Source organism: Ictidomys tridecemlineatus, chromosome 10, assembly GCF_052094955.1.
Source record: "Ictidomys tridecemlineatus isolate mIctTri1 chromosome 10, mIctTri1.hap1, whole genome shotgun sequence".
Taxonomy (NCBI): domain Eukaryota; kingdom Metazoa; phylum Chordata; class Mammalia; order Rodentia; family Sciuridae; genus Ictidomys; species Ictidomys tridecemlineatus.
Window position 1 is genome coordinate 91,107,917 of NC_135486.1, and position 9,410 is coordinate 91,117,326.

The 9,410-nt window shown below is 39.6% G+C and overlaps 1 long non-coding RNA gene across 1 annotated transcript; it reads right to left on the bottom strand.

Annotated features, from left to right (window-relative positions):
- Window positions 1–1,510: 1,510 nt before the first annotated feature.
- LOC144367041 (uncharacterized) lies at window positions 1,511–8,815 on the bottom strand. The gene is made up of 3 exons (XR_013426248.1): window positions 8,680–8,815; window positions 6,094–6,251; window positions 1,511–3,247 (listed from the first exon to the last, which is right to left on the bottom strand). It is a non-coding gene; the product is annotated as an uncharacterized LOC144367041 (long non-coding RNA).
- Between the last annotated feature and the right edge of the window lie 595 nt (window positions 8,816–9,410).

Here is a 9,410-nt window from a genome sequence, read left to right on the forward strand (position 1 = left end):
TTGGAAAGAAAAATTCCACTATTATACCCATTTAAAGAAAATGTCTTTTGTCCATTATGTTGAATACAACTTTTATCCTGTACTGGTTAAAAAAAAATAGGCATCAGAATATATTTACATTCTTATCTTAAGAGAGGATATTTGTTTAATTTTTTTTCCTTATACAATGAATGCTGAGACATTAAAAATGTAATTTAAATTACCTTTCCTTGCAGTAATATAATGTATTTCCTTGACATGATGTTAATTTATACCACTACAGGCTTTAAAACACATACACACACACACACACACACACACACACATAAAAAACATGAAAACATTTACTGGCTGAGGTTAACATATGTGTGTGAGTGTGTGTGTGCATGTGTGTACGGGAGCTATACAGATGCAAAGGCTCTTGTAAAAGTTGTGATGTGAAAAAATATTAGAATGTTTTTCTTTCACTTATTTTGATGGGCTGTGAAGGTCAAATAGAGATCAATCCACAGAGGCCAGTAAAGTTAGGAGTAATTTAATTAGAGTTGTCTAGGTCTGAAATATCATCTAATCCACTTATTGCTGGTGGGGAAATATGTGTATCTGTATCTGTCAGAAGTGATTATGTACTTTTATAACCTGCAAAGAATTATACCACAAATTTTATAAAGAAGTCATCCCTATAGAAAAAAATTAAACTGCCAATATTTAATGTCATGCTCAACTTTTTTTTTTAAAGAATGCTGGTATCTTTTTATTTTTATATGAAAACTATGCATCATAACACTCATGAAAAGACAGTTAAGAAGAGTTTATGCACAGTTCCTTGCTATCTTAAAGAAAACCAACTTGTCACATTCATCCAGATGTCATGGTATGGTCTTTGGGTCCATATCAGCAGGTTGCACTTCAATAACAGGTTGCTTGATGGTGTCATAGGACTCACTATCTTGGTCACCATGAACCATACAACCGAACACCCTGCTCAAGGCAACTCACAAGATAGGATTTTCAAATCAGATGAAATTGACAGGCAGTTAGACTGTATGGAGAACCTGGAGCTCCCAATAAGCTTGCTGGTGTGCTGGAGCAGTTATATAAAACAAAGCTCTCATTTGCTGTTTCCATAGGACCAAATTTGAGTGGCAGCTCTAAAGGACTGTTTAATCCACCTGAGTGTCCCACGCCTGAGGTGCTATACAAATATGGTGGACAAAATGCTTCTGCTTTGCCATTCCATCTGAGATTCCCAAATGCTACTGCTATCAGGGCACTGTTAACAGGCACACCGTCTGCTTCTCCAGAGTCCTTATAATTTTTTTGTCCCTAAGTCTTTCTTTGTAGACACCAAATCCACAGAGAAGCAGATAAGAGAAATTATAATTAACAATTAATAAATAAGACTCTCAAGCAAGATAAGCCCCTTATTCCCAAAGGCTTCTAGATGCATTTAGTGACTAATTGCTTAAGTAGTTCTGTCACCTGTGACCTTGCGTTGAGACCTCTCATTATAAAGAAAGCTTCACAAAGTTGGTCAATTTGTTCCAGGAAAAAAATGGAGTTTACATAAAATCTCATTTCTGCCTGTAAGAATTTTCAAAATACAGGTACACAGTGTCTGCATTCAGCTATAATGAGGTTGAAGGTCTTTATTAAATTGTTCCTATTTCATCCAGTATTTTCCTATGTTCTGCAAACTACTAAGTGAATATATCATCAAGCCCCTCCCTGACATTTTTATAAGACAGGCTTGTGTATGGCAGAGAGGGAAAGGTGGGTGGGAGGACAAGGTTTGGAATTATGAATCAATTGTTATGTTTTGGATCTGGATGTCCCCCAAAGCCTCATATGTTGAAGGCTCAGCCTCCAATGCCTCATGATTGGATCATGAGGGCTCTGAACCGATCTGTGGATTAATCCATTGAGGGATTCACAGCTAAATGGACTTTTAGAAGGTGGTGGAAACTATAGGATATGGGTCCTAGTTGAAGAGAGAGTCCTTGGGGGTGTGCCCTTGGCTATTATATCTTGTCCCTGGCCCTCTTCCTTGTGCCACACCTCTCTGTACTTCACAGCTGCCATGAGGTAAGCAGCTTTCCTCTGCCACATCCTTCTGCTATGATCTTCTGCCTCACCTCAGCCCCAAAGCAACAAAGTCAGCCTTGAACTAAAATCATGAGCCAAAATAGATCCTTCCTCCTTAAAGTTGACTTTCTCAGGTATTTTGTCACAGTAACAACAACAACAAAAAAAAAAACCAGACTGACACAACAACTTTCTGAATGGCTCTTACCATAGAGACTTTTCATCTGTGACAGGGTGGCAAGTGGTCTAACTTCTTCAGATCTGTATTTTCTTTGCTATCCGAATACCTACATGACCAAGGTTTGTCAATGTTTAGAAATTTTGTAAAAGTTTACAACATTTTTTTTCTTTTAATGAGCCATGAGGCAGCATTTAAATGGTGACAAAGAAGGGAAGCTGAAAAACATTTCCCATGATTGGCTTCAAATGGAGAAACCCAGATCTCAGCAGAACTTGGGGCTTTCGTATTGAGTTCCAGATTGCCATATGGGTTCAGATGAAAGTTAAAGTCAATGCATTGGCTACTTTTCAAATCAGATACATGACAATTTGGTAGGAACACAGGGGTGGGTTTAAAAAATATACTTTAATTAAAGATCACCGCATGGTTTCCACAGCTTTTCTGTGTTTGGGATTGGCAAGCCTCGGATGAGTCCACACTAATGACCATGGACAGAAAGAAAAATACTTGTTTCTCATGTTTTTATAACACTATTTATAGACTTCTCTTATGGTGCTTATAATTTTATGGTACAAAACAATCTTGATATTTGGCATCAAATAGATCTAGTTTTGAATACCAGGCCTCAGTCAGAGAGTGGCCAAGTTGATCGACATCTAAGTTTCCTTAGTGTTTCAGCTATCTATTGCTACATAATAAAACAACCCAAAACTTAGAGATACAACTGTCATTTTGTAAAGCTTATGGATTAAGATTAGGAATTTAGTTAGGCTATGATGGAGATGATTTTATTTTTGCTTCATAATACTGGCAGCCTCAGCTGCAAAGATGGCAACTATAAGCTGTTGCAGTCCTCTCTGACACCTGGGTTGGGATGCATCCAACTGAAGTCAGCTCTGTCACCTGGAGCACCTCAATGTGCCCTGGGCTTCCTCACAGCAGGCCATCCTCAAGTAATCCAACCTCTTCCATGATGGCTCACAGCTCCATCAGCAAAAGTTCCTAGAGCAAATATTCAAGGGAGAGATTGGCCTTCTAAGATGCCTGAGAGAGTCATATAGTGACATTTATGCCCTACTCTACTAGTCACAACTGTCACAATCTTACCCAGATTCAGGGAGAGAGGAAATAGGCCTCACCTTTCAAAAGGAGTACCCAAGAATTTGTGATAAGTTTTTAAAGCCACCAATAGGTCCATACAGGAATGTTGTAAGGATTAAATGAGAATATATTCAAAAAGCTATCATAGTGCCAAGAAGCATGGGAGACACATTTAGCAGAACATTTACTGGTCCATGATCAGTTCCAGGTCTTGGATGAAAAATTGATGTCATTTTTAGAATTTTGTAGGGGGCGATAATCCCTAAGGTAGTTTAATAGGGAGCAATGTTATGCCCCAAAGCACTTAAAGAGGTATTTTGGAATCATTGACACATTATACTTTGGACATTGATATTGATAAACATGCCAGAGGAATGATTTAATTTCATGAGGATATAACTGCATGATTCTCTTTTTAAACCCTGGGCCCCCTTATTGTCACTTAACACTGTCATTTACTTAGAATCTTAGGAACACAACTTTTCTTTAATTTTTTTTTTTTAATTGTTGTTTTGTTAAACCCACACTGCCCGAGATTGTGCAAACCAATGAAAAGAGAGGTTAGACAGAAGAACTGTGCAGGCCAAAATGAGTTTGCACAGCTGTGAGCAATAAAACACAGCAGCCATGGCAACCCTCTCCAGCGCCCCGATAACACATCTGAAATGAGGTTATTAGAATTATTAATTCACATTAGTGGCTATTAAAATTACTACCTGCAGATTTGCCGCCTGAAAACCTTTTTTGTGTGTGTCAGAGGAAGTCCATGTTTCCAAAGCGATCCGAACACTTAAATGGATGCCATCTATTGTCTGTGAGGCTTTGGAGGAAGACTAGCAGATAATAAAGCTCCCAGTGAGACTGGAAATGTGCCTTGTGAGGCAAGGAGAACAGATGTAAAGCTTTGTTCTTCTGATGATGGCAAAGGAACAGCCAGGTTCTGATGGCTGGGATAACTGGACGCTGGCTCCTGAATTCCCAGGAAGGTGTTACTTAAAATCCAACTCAGTGTGGGCTGTTTCATGAAATTCCAAGTGGTGTATAAAATATTCTACCTTGGTGAGGCATAAACAAAATCAAAAGAAATCAGCTGAAGATGTGAGCTATTTGTAAGGGAGTAAGGGGGAATTCTCAGAAAGCCCACAGAGACTTGAGTAACTCCCTTCCATCCCCCATTAACTCAACTCAAAAAACAGATGCCTGCTGTTTTAAGCAAAAGAAGAAACACCATTCCAGAGAGGCCATGGTAGGAATTAATCAGAGGAAGCAACCATAGAGCTGAGAAAGAACATTTTATTTATGGAAATGAGCCGAAAACACACACACACACACACACACACACACACACACACACACAAGGGAAAGAAAACATACAGGTATTAAAAAAAACTAACGATGCTGCAAGACCCAAGCTATTCTAGCTCGGGAGTTGTCCTGTGGTGTGTGAAGAACCTCAGGAGCATCCTCCTGGCGACAATAGTACCCCATTTGATTTGAGCAGGAAGGAACACTATGAGTCACACACAGGGTGAGAGAAATGGGAGACACAAATAAGAAAACCTGGCTCCATTTTGGATTTTCTGGAGTGAGAGTATAAGAGGAGACTACTCTGGTCTATTTGAACCAACTCCTAAGTTCTTTGGCTGCTCAAAGGCAGTCTGACACAGTGATCACCAGCCAGAAGCAGCTACCTTGTTGCATACTACCAAAACAGGGACACTTATAATTTCTGACCAAAGCACCCATGTCAATTGCAAGGGCCCTATCTAACCCTGGTCTGAGTTCAGAGGAAGCCCGTGTGGGAGCTTGGCTGACTAGCCAAGTGTCAATCCAGCCACCACATTCTCCAACCAGAACTTCAAACACCCAATCCCAGAGGACTGGGGTGTTGTTTCAAAATTCTCAGAGCAATCTGAGTCACTGTACATAAGTCAAAAATGCTGAACTTGCTGGACATTCCAATGGTTTGTGGGAGGACTGGATATTATATTTGAAATTGAGTGGGATCCAGAAAACCAGAAGGTATGTGCCCAAAGATGTCACACACAGAGACCTTCCTGAATAGGCTTTTGTTGGGGAGATAATCCTCAAATAATGGTTAATTTCTACCCAAAGAAAGGAGCTGCCTTGAGCTTTTTTAGTAGTACCAAATCTTTCTTCTGTGTAGAGGGATGTACCTATACAGTATAACTCCATTCACAATCTACTCTACCCAGCCGGTCTCTGCTGAGTACTTTCTTTGTTTCAGAACTATGCTGCCTATGATGGAGGGGAAAATTTAAATGGCAACAATTCTTAGTGTTTTGAAATAACAATGCCTTAAGTTTCTTACCTCCTTGGCAAAAATGCCACATTTCTTATGGAATTACATTTTTAAAAAACAGATTTTTAAAAAAGGATAAGCTGCTTAAATATTTGGACATATTAAGGGAGCTTACCCTTTGTTTGGTTTAACTTTCAAAGTTAGCTGGCTTTCTTAAAGACTTTAAAATGAAAGAGGTTTTTTTTTTCCTAATTACAAAGTCATTAAAATTTTAAATAATGTAAAATCATGAAAGTAGAAAATGAATACTATTTAAGAAATCACCATCTGCAAGTAGCCACCTTCAAGCCTCTCTCTCTCTCTCTCTCTCTCTCTCTCTCTCTCTCTCTCTCTCTCTCTCTCGCTCTCACTCTGTGTGTGTGTGTGTGTGTGTGTGTGTGTGTGTAAGAAAGGGAAGTTGATAGAGGTAAGAAGATTTGTATACCTTGATGATCTTCAAATCTTGCTTCTCTGTTTCTGGATAAGTATCCACAGCATCTGTTGAGATTCCAGATTCCCCAAGGCCTCACCATGCATGGTTCTCTCCTTGAATCACAAAAATCCTGGATCCAGCTTCAACTGTTGCTTTGTATACTTTGATTTCTTAAACGAATATATTGTGTTTACCATTAGATGACTGATCCCTTACTTATCAATTTCCACTTTGTTTGAACCTTTAACCCTACTACAAAAACCAAAGTTGTTGTTTTTTTTTAAAAAATCCCTTCTTTTATGGATTTCTTGTCTGCTGATTCTGTTTTTAGCTGTTCAGAGGTATAGGCTGAAGGTTACTATTGGTTCTCTTGGAAACAGACAGGTGGCCCTGGCCTTTTGGATGTCATTTACTCTATACGTTTGCCTCATTTTTTTAAAGACATTTCCCCCAGTTTCTTCCAGAGCATTTTTCCATCTCTTCTCAGGCTTTTTTCCTCTGCCACACTGCTCTCCCCACTTCTTCTGTCCTTTCAAATTCACTCTTTGTGTCTGTCTTGTCAAAATCTCGTCTACCCTGCATTCTACTCTTCTACTAGTAAGTTTTCTTCAATTTGGTACATGAAAATTCTGACATTTGTTCTTTGTTTTGTTCATAATCTCCTTTTTTCTCCTCATCCTCTTCTTGCCCTAATCACCAAAGATTCATTCTTTCAGTTTACAAAAAAAAAAAAAAAAAAAGCAGATTCTACAAGTTTCCTCAGTCGGCCAAATGCATCAAAAGGTACACAGATGTCCATCCACAGAAAATAAAATCTAGATGACTAGATGACGTAGTGTATACTCTCAGGCAAGTGTGTATCCTGTTCTTGGTGTTTTCCCTCCTGTCAAACTTGGCCCTTAAGACATTTACTCTACATTTGTGGAGTAAACAGAGTCATCCCCTGGGGGTTGCTATCCCCTTTGCTTTCTACTTCCTATACACATCCTCCCTCAAGTCTTCTTTTAAATATTTCTCCTCGTACATCAAATAACCAACCTAAAAATGAACCCTGTTTGTTTCCTTTTCAGGACACCCTCTGTCCCTTCTTGGCTGTCAATAACACCTCCCGCCTCCCAAACTCAGGAGCTTGCAATCATCTATTATTCCTCCATTTCCTTCTCCGGCCACATTCATTCCCATGGGACCCTCACTCCACTTCCTGAACAGAATTCAGACAAATTGAACGTTTTCTTTCTCACTTCCACTCTGTCTCTCGTTTAGGCTGAAATAATTTCCTGCTGAACTCACACAGAATCCCACCTTTCTCCTCCTAACTCTCTTGCTTGTCTCTTTTTATTCCTAGGACTCTAAAAATTTACTACCAAAATATTTTATTTTCTCAGTTTCCTCATGATCCCTATCCCCCGATGTAGTCCACATTCATGTTCTTTTATTCTTTCCGATTTCCAGATTGATCTTTGTTTCTCAATATAAAGGTGATCACTTCACAAAATTTGTGTGACTCCCTTTTTATCCAAAATTCAACATTTCATAATATATGTATGACCTTCCTTTTAATCTCATCTTCTGCACTCAGTAGCTTCCAAGCCCACCCTGCCACTGGTATTTGGCTGTCATAGACAGCCAAAATATAGCATTCTTCGAATTTGGAGATTCATTTTCATTCTAACATTTGACTTAAAGTTTAAGCTCCGTGTTATACTTCTCTTATGTATCATGTCCCCTTCCAGAACAGTATGGTTACAAATAAGAAATGAATGTTATCCTTTATTGCTACACAGTAAATGATTTCTAAGCACATTTTATTTTGAGTCATAACAAGCTGTGTCACAAGGCATGATTGTTGCTATTTCTTTAAGAATACTTCCCGAACTTGGACAGGAAATGGGAAGTGGGACTGCCTTAGAATAGCCTTGAGGAAATGTTGTGTTGTAGAAACTGCTAGGGGACATCTCCTAAGACCCAGGTAAAAGCAGAAACAAGAGAAAAAAATCTGTCTCAGCTGCTTCCTGGGGAATTTTCATGCACTGAAAACTGCGAAAGTGTCTCTATGCTCACTCAACAGAGAAGGCATTTGAAACCTTGGCACTGATTTGTTTGAGGTTGACGGAGTTGGATTGGTGCCCAATATAAGCACAGGAAAGTGGACTTTGTAACCTACTTTCTAAATTTCTTTGCCTGGTCCTGGATATCTCCTCTGTGGTCTTTGCAGTAACATTGCAGCTGGAAGATGGTTTTGGATACTATTGCTATTAAAAACCCACGTTTCGGGGCTGGGGATGTGGCTCAAGCGGTAGCGCACTCACCTGGCATGCGTGCGGCCCGGGTTCGATCCTCAGCACCACATACCAACAAAGATGTTGTGTCTGCCGAGAACTAAAAAATAAATATTAAAAATTCTCTCTCTCTCTCTCTCTCTCTCTCTCTCTCTCTCTCCTCTCTCACTCTCTCTTTAAAAAAAAAAAAAAAAACCCACGTTTCTTCCAGTGTAACTTAAACCTACTTGTAAATATGATGCTATTAGTCAGCTTTCTGTTTCTGTAACACATACCTGAAATAACCAACTCAAAAATAGAAAAGGTTTATTTGACTCACAGTTTTGTAGGTTTCAGCCCTCTGTAGCTTGGCCCTATTGCTTTTGGTCTGTAACAAGTCAATATGTCTTGGCAGGGGAGGCTTGGTTGAGCAAAGCAGCTCACCCCATGACCAGGAAGTGAGAGAGTGGAGAGAAAAGGACTGAGATCCCATTATTTGTTTCAAGGAGACACCCTCAATAACAGGATGACCTCCCACTAGGCTCCACCTCTTAAAATTTCCACTACCTCCCTATTGCACCAAACTGGAGACTTAGCCTTTAATACATGGGCCTTTGGGGACATCCCAGATCCAAACTATAACAGACGCACTGACTTTCTCTCTAACTCTTAGGCGTCACTCAGAACCCTTCAGTTCAAAGGTGCATTGGAGTGGCTGATGCTGTACACTGGCCCGATTCCACACTTGTTCTAAATGCTACTTGCTGGCATGGTTCTCTATTGTTCTCAGGCTGCCCCAAGCTGGTCTCCCTCAGACCACTCCTGGGAACTCTGTCACAGTTGCTTGCGCTGTTTCACCTCTTAGATTTTAATACATATTAGAAAAAATCTAAATGAGATTTTTCATTGAGGTAATTTCAATTTCTTCTCAAAGTTAGGCAGGGAAAGCAGCAGGATGCTTTGCCAGCTGCAGCTTTAGCACTTTGATGGAAAGATGCAAGCTTACACTTTATCTCTTTATGGATCACAAAGGCCTGAACTAATTAGTACTTATTAGAAAGCCAATTAGAA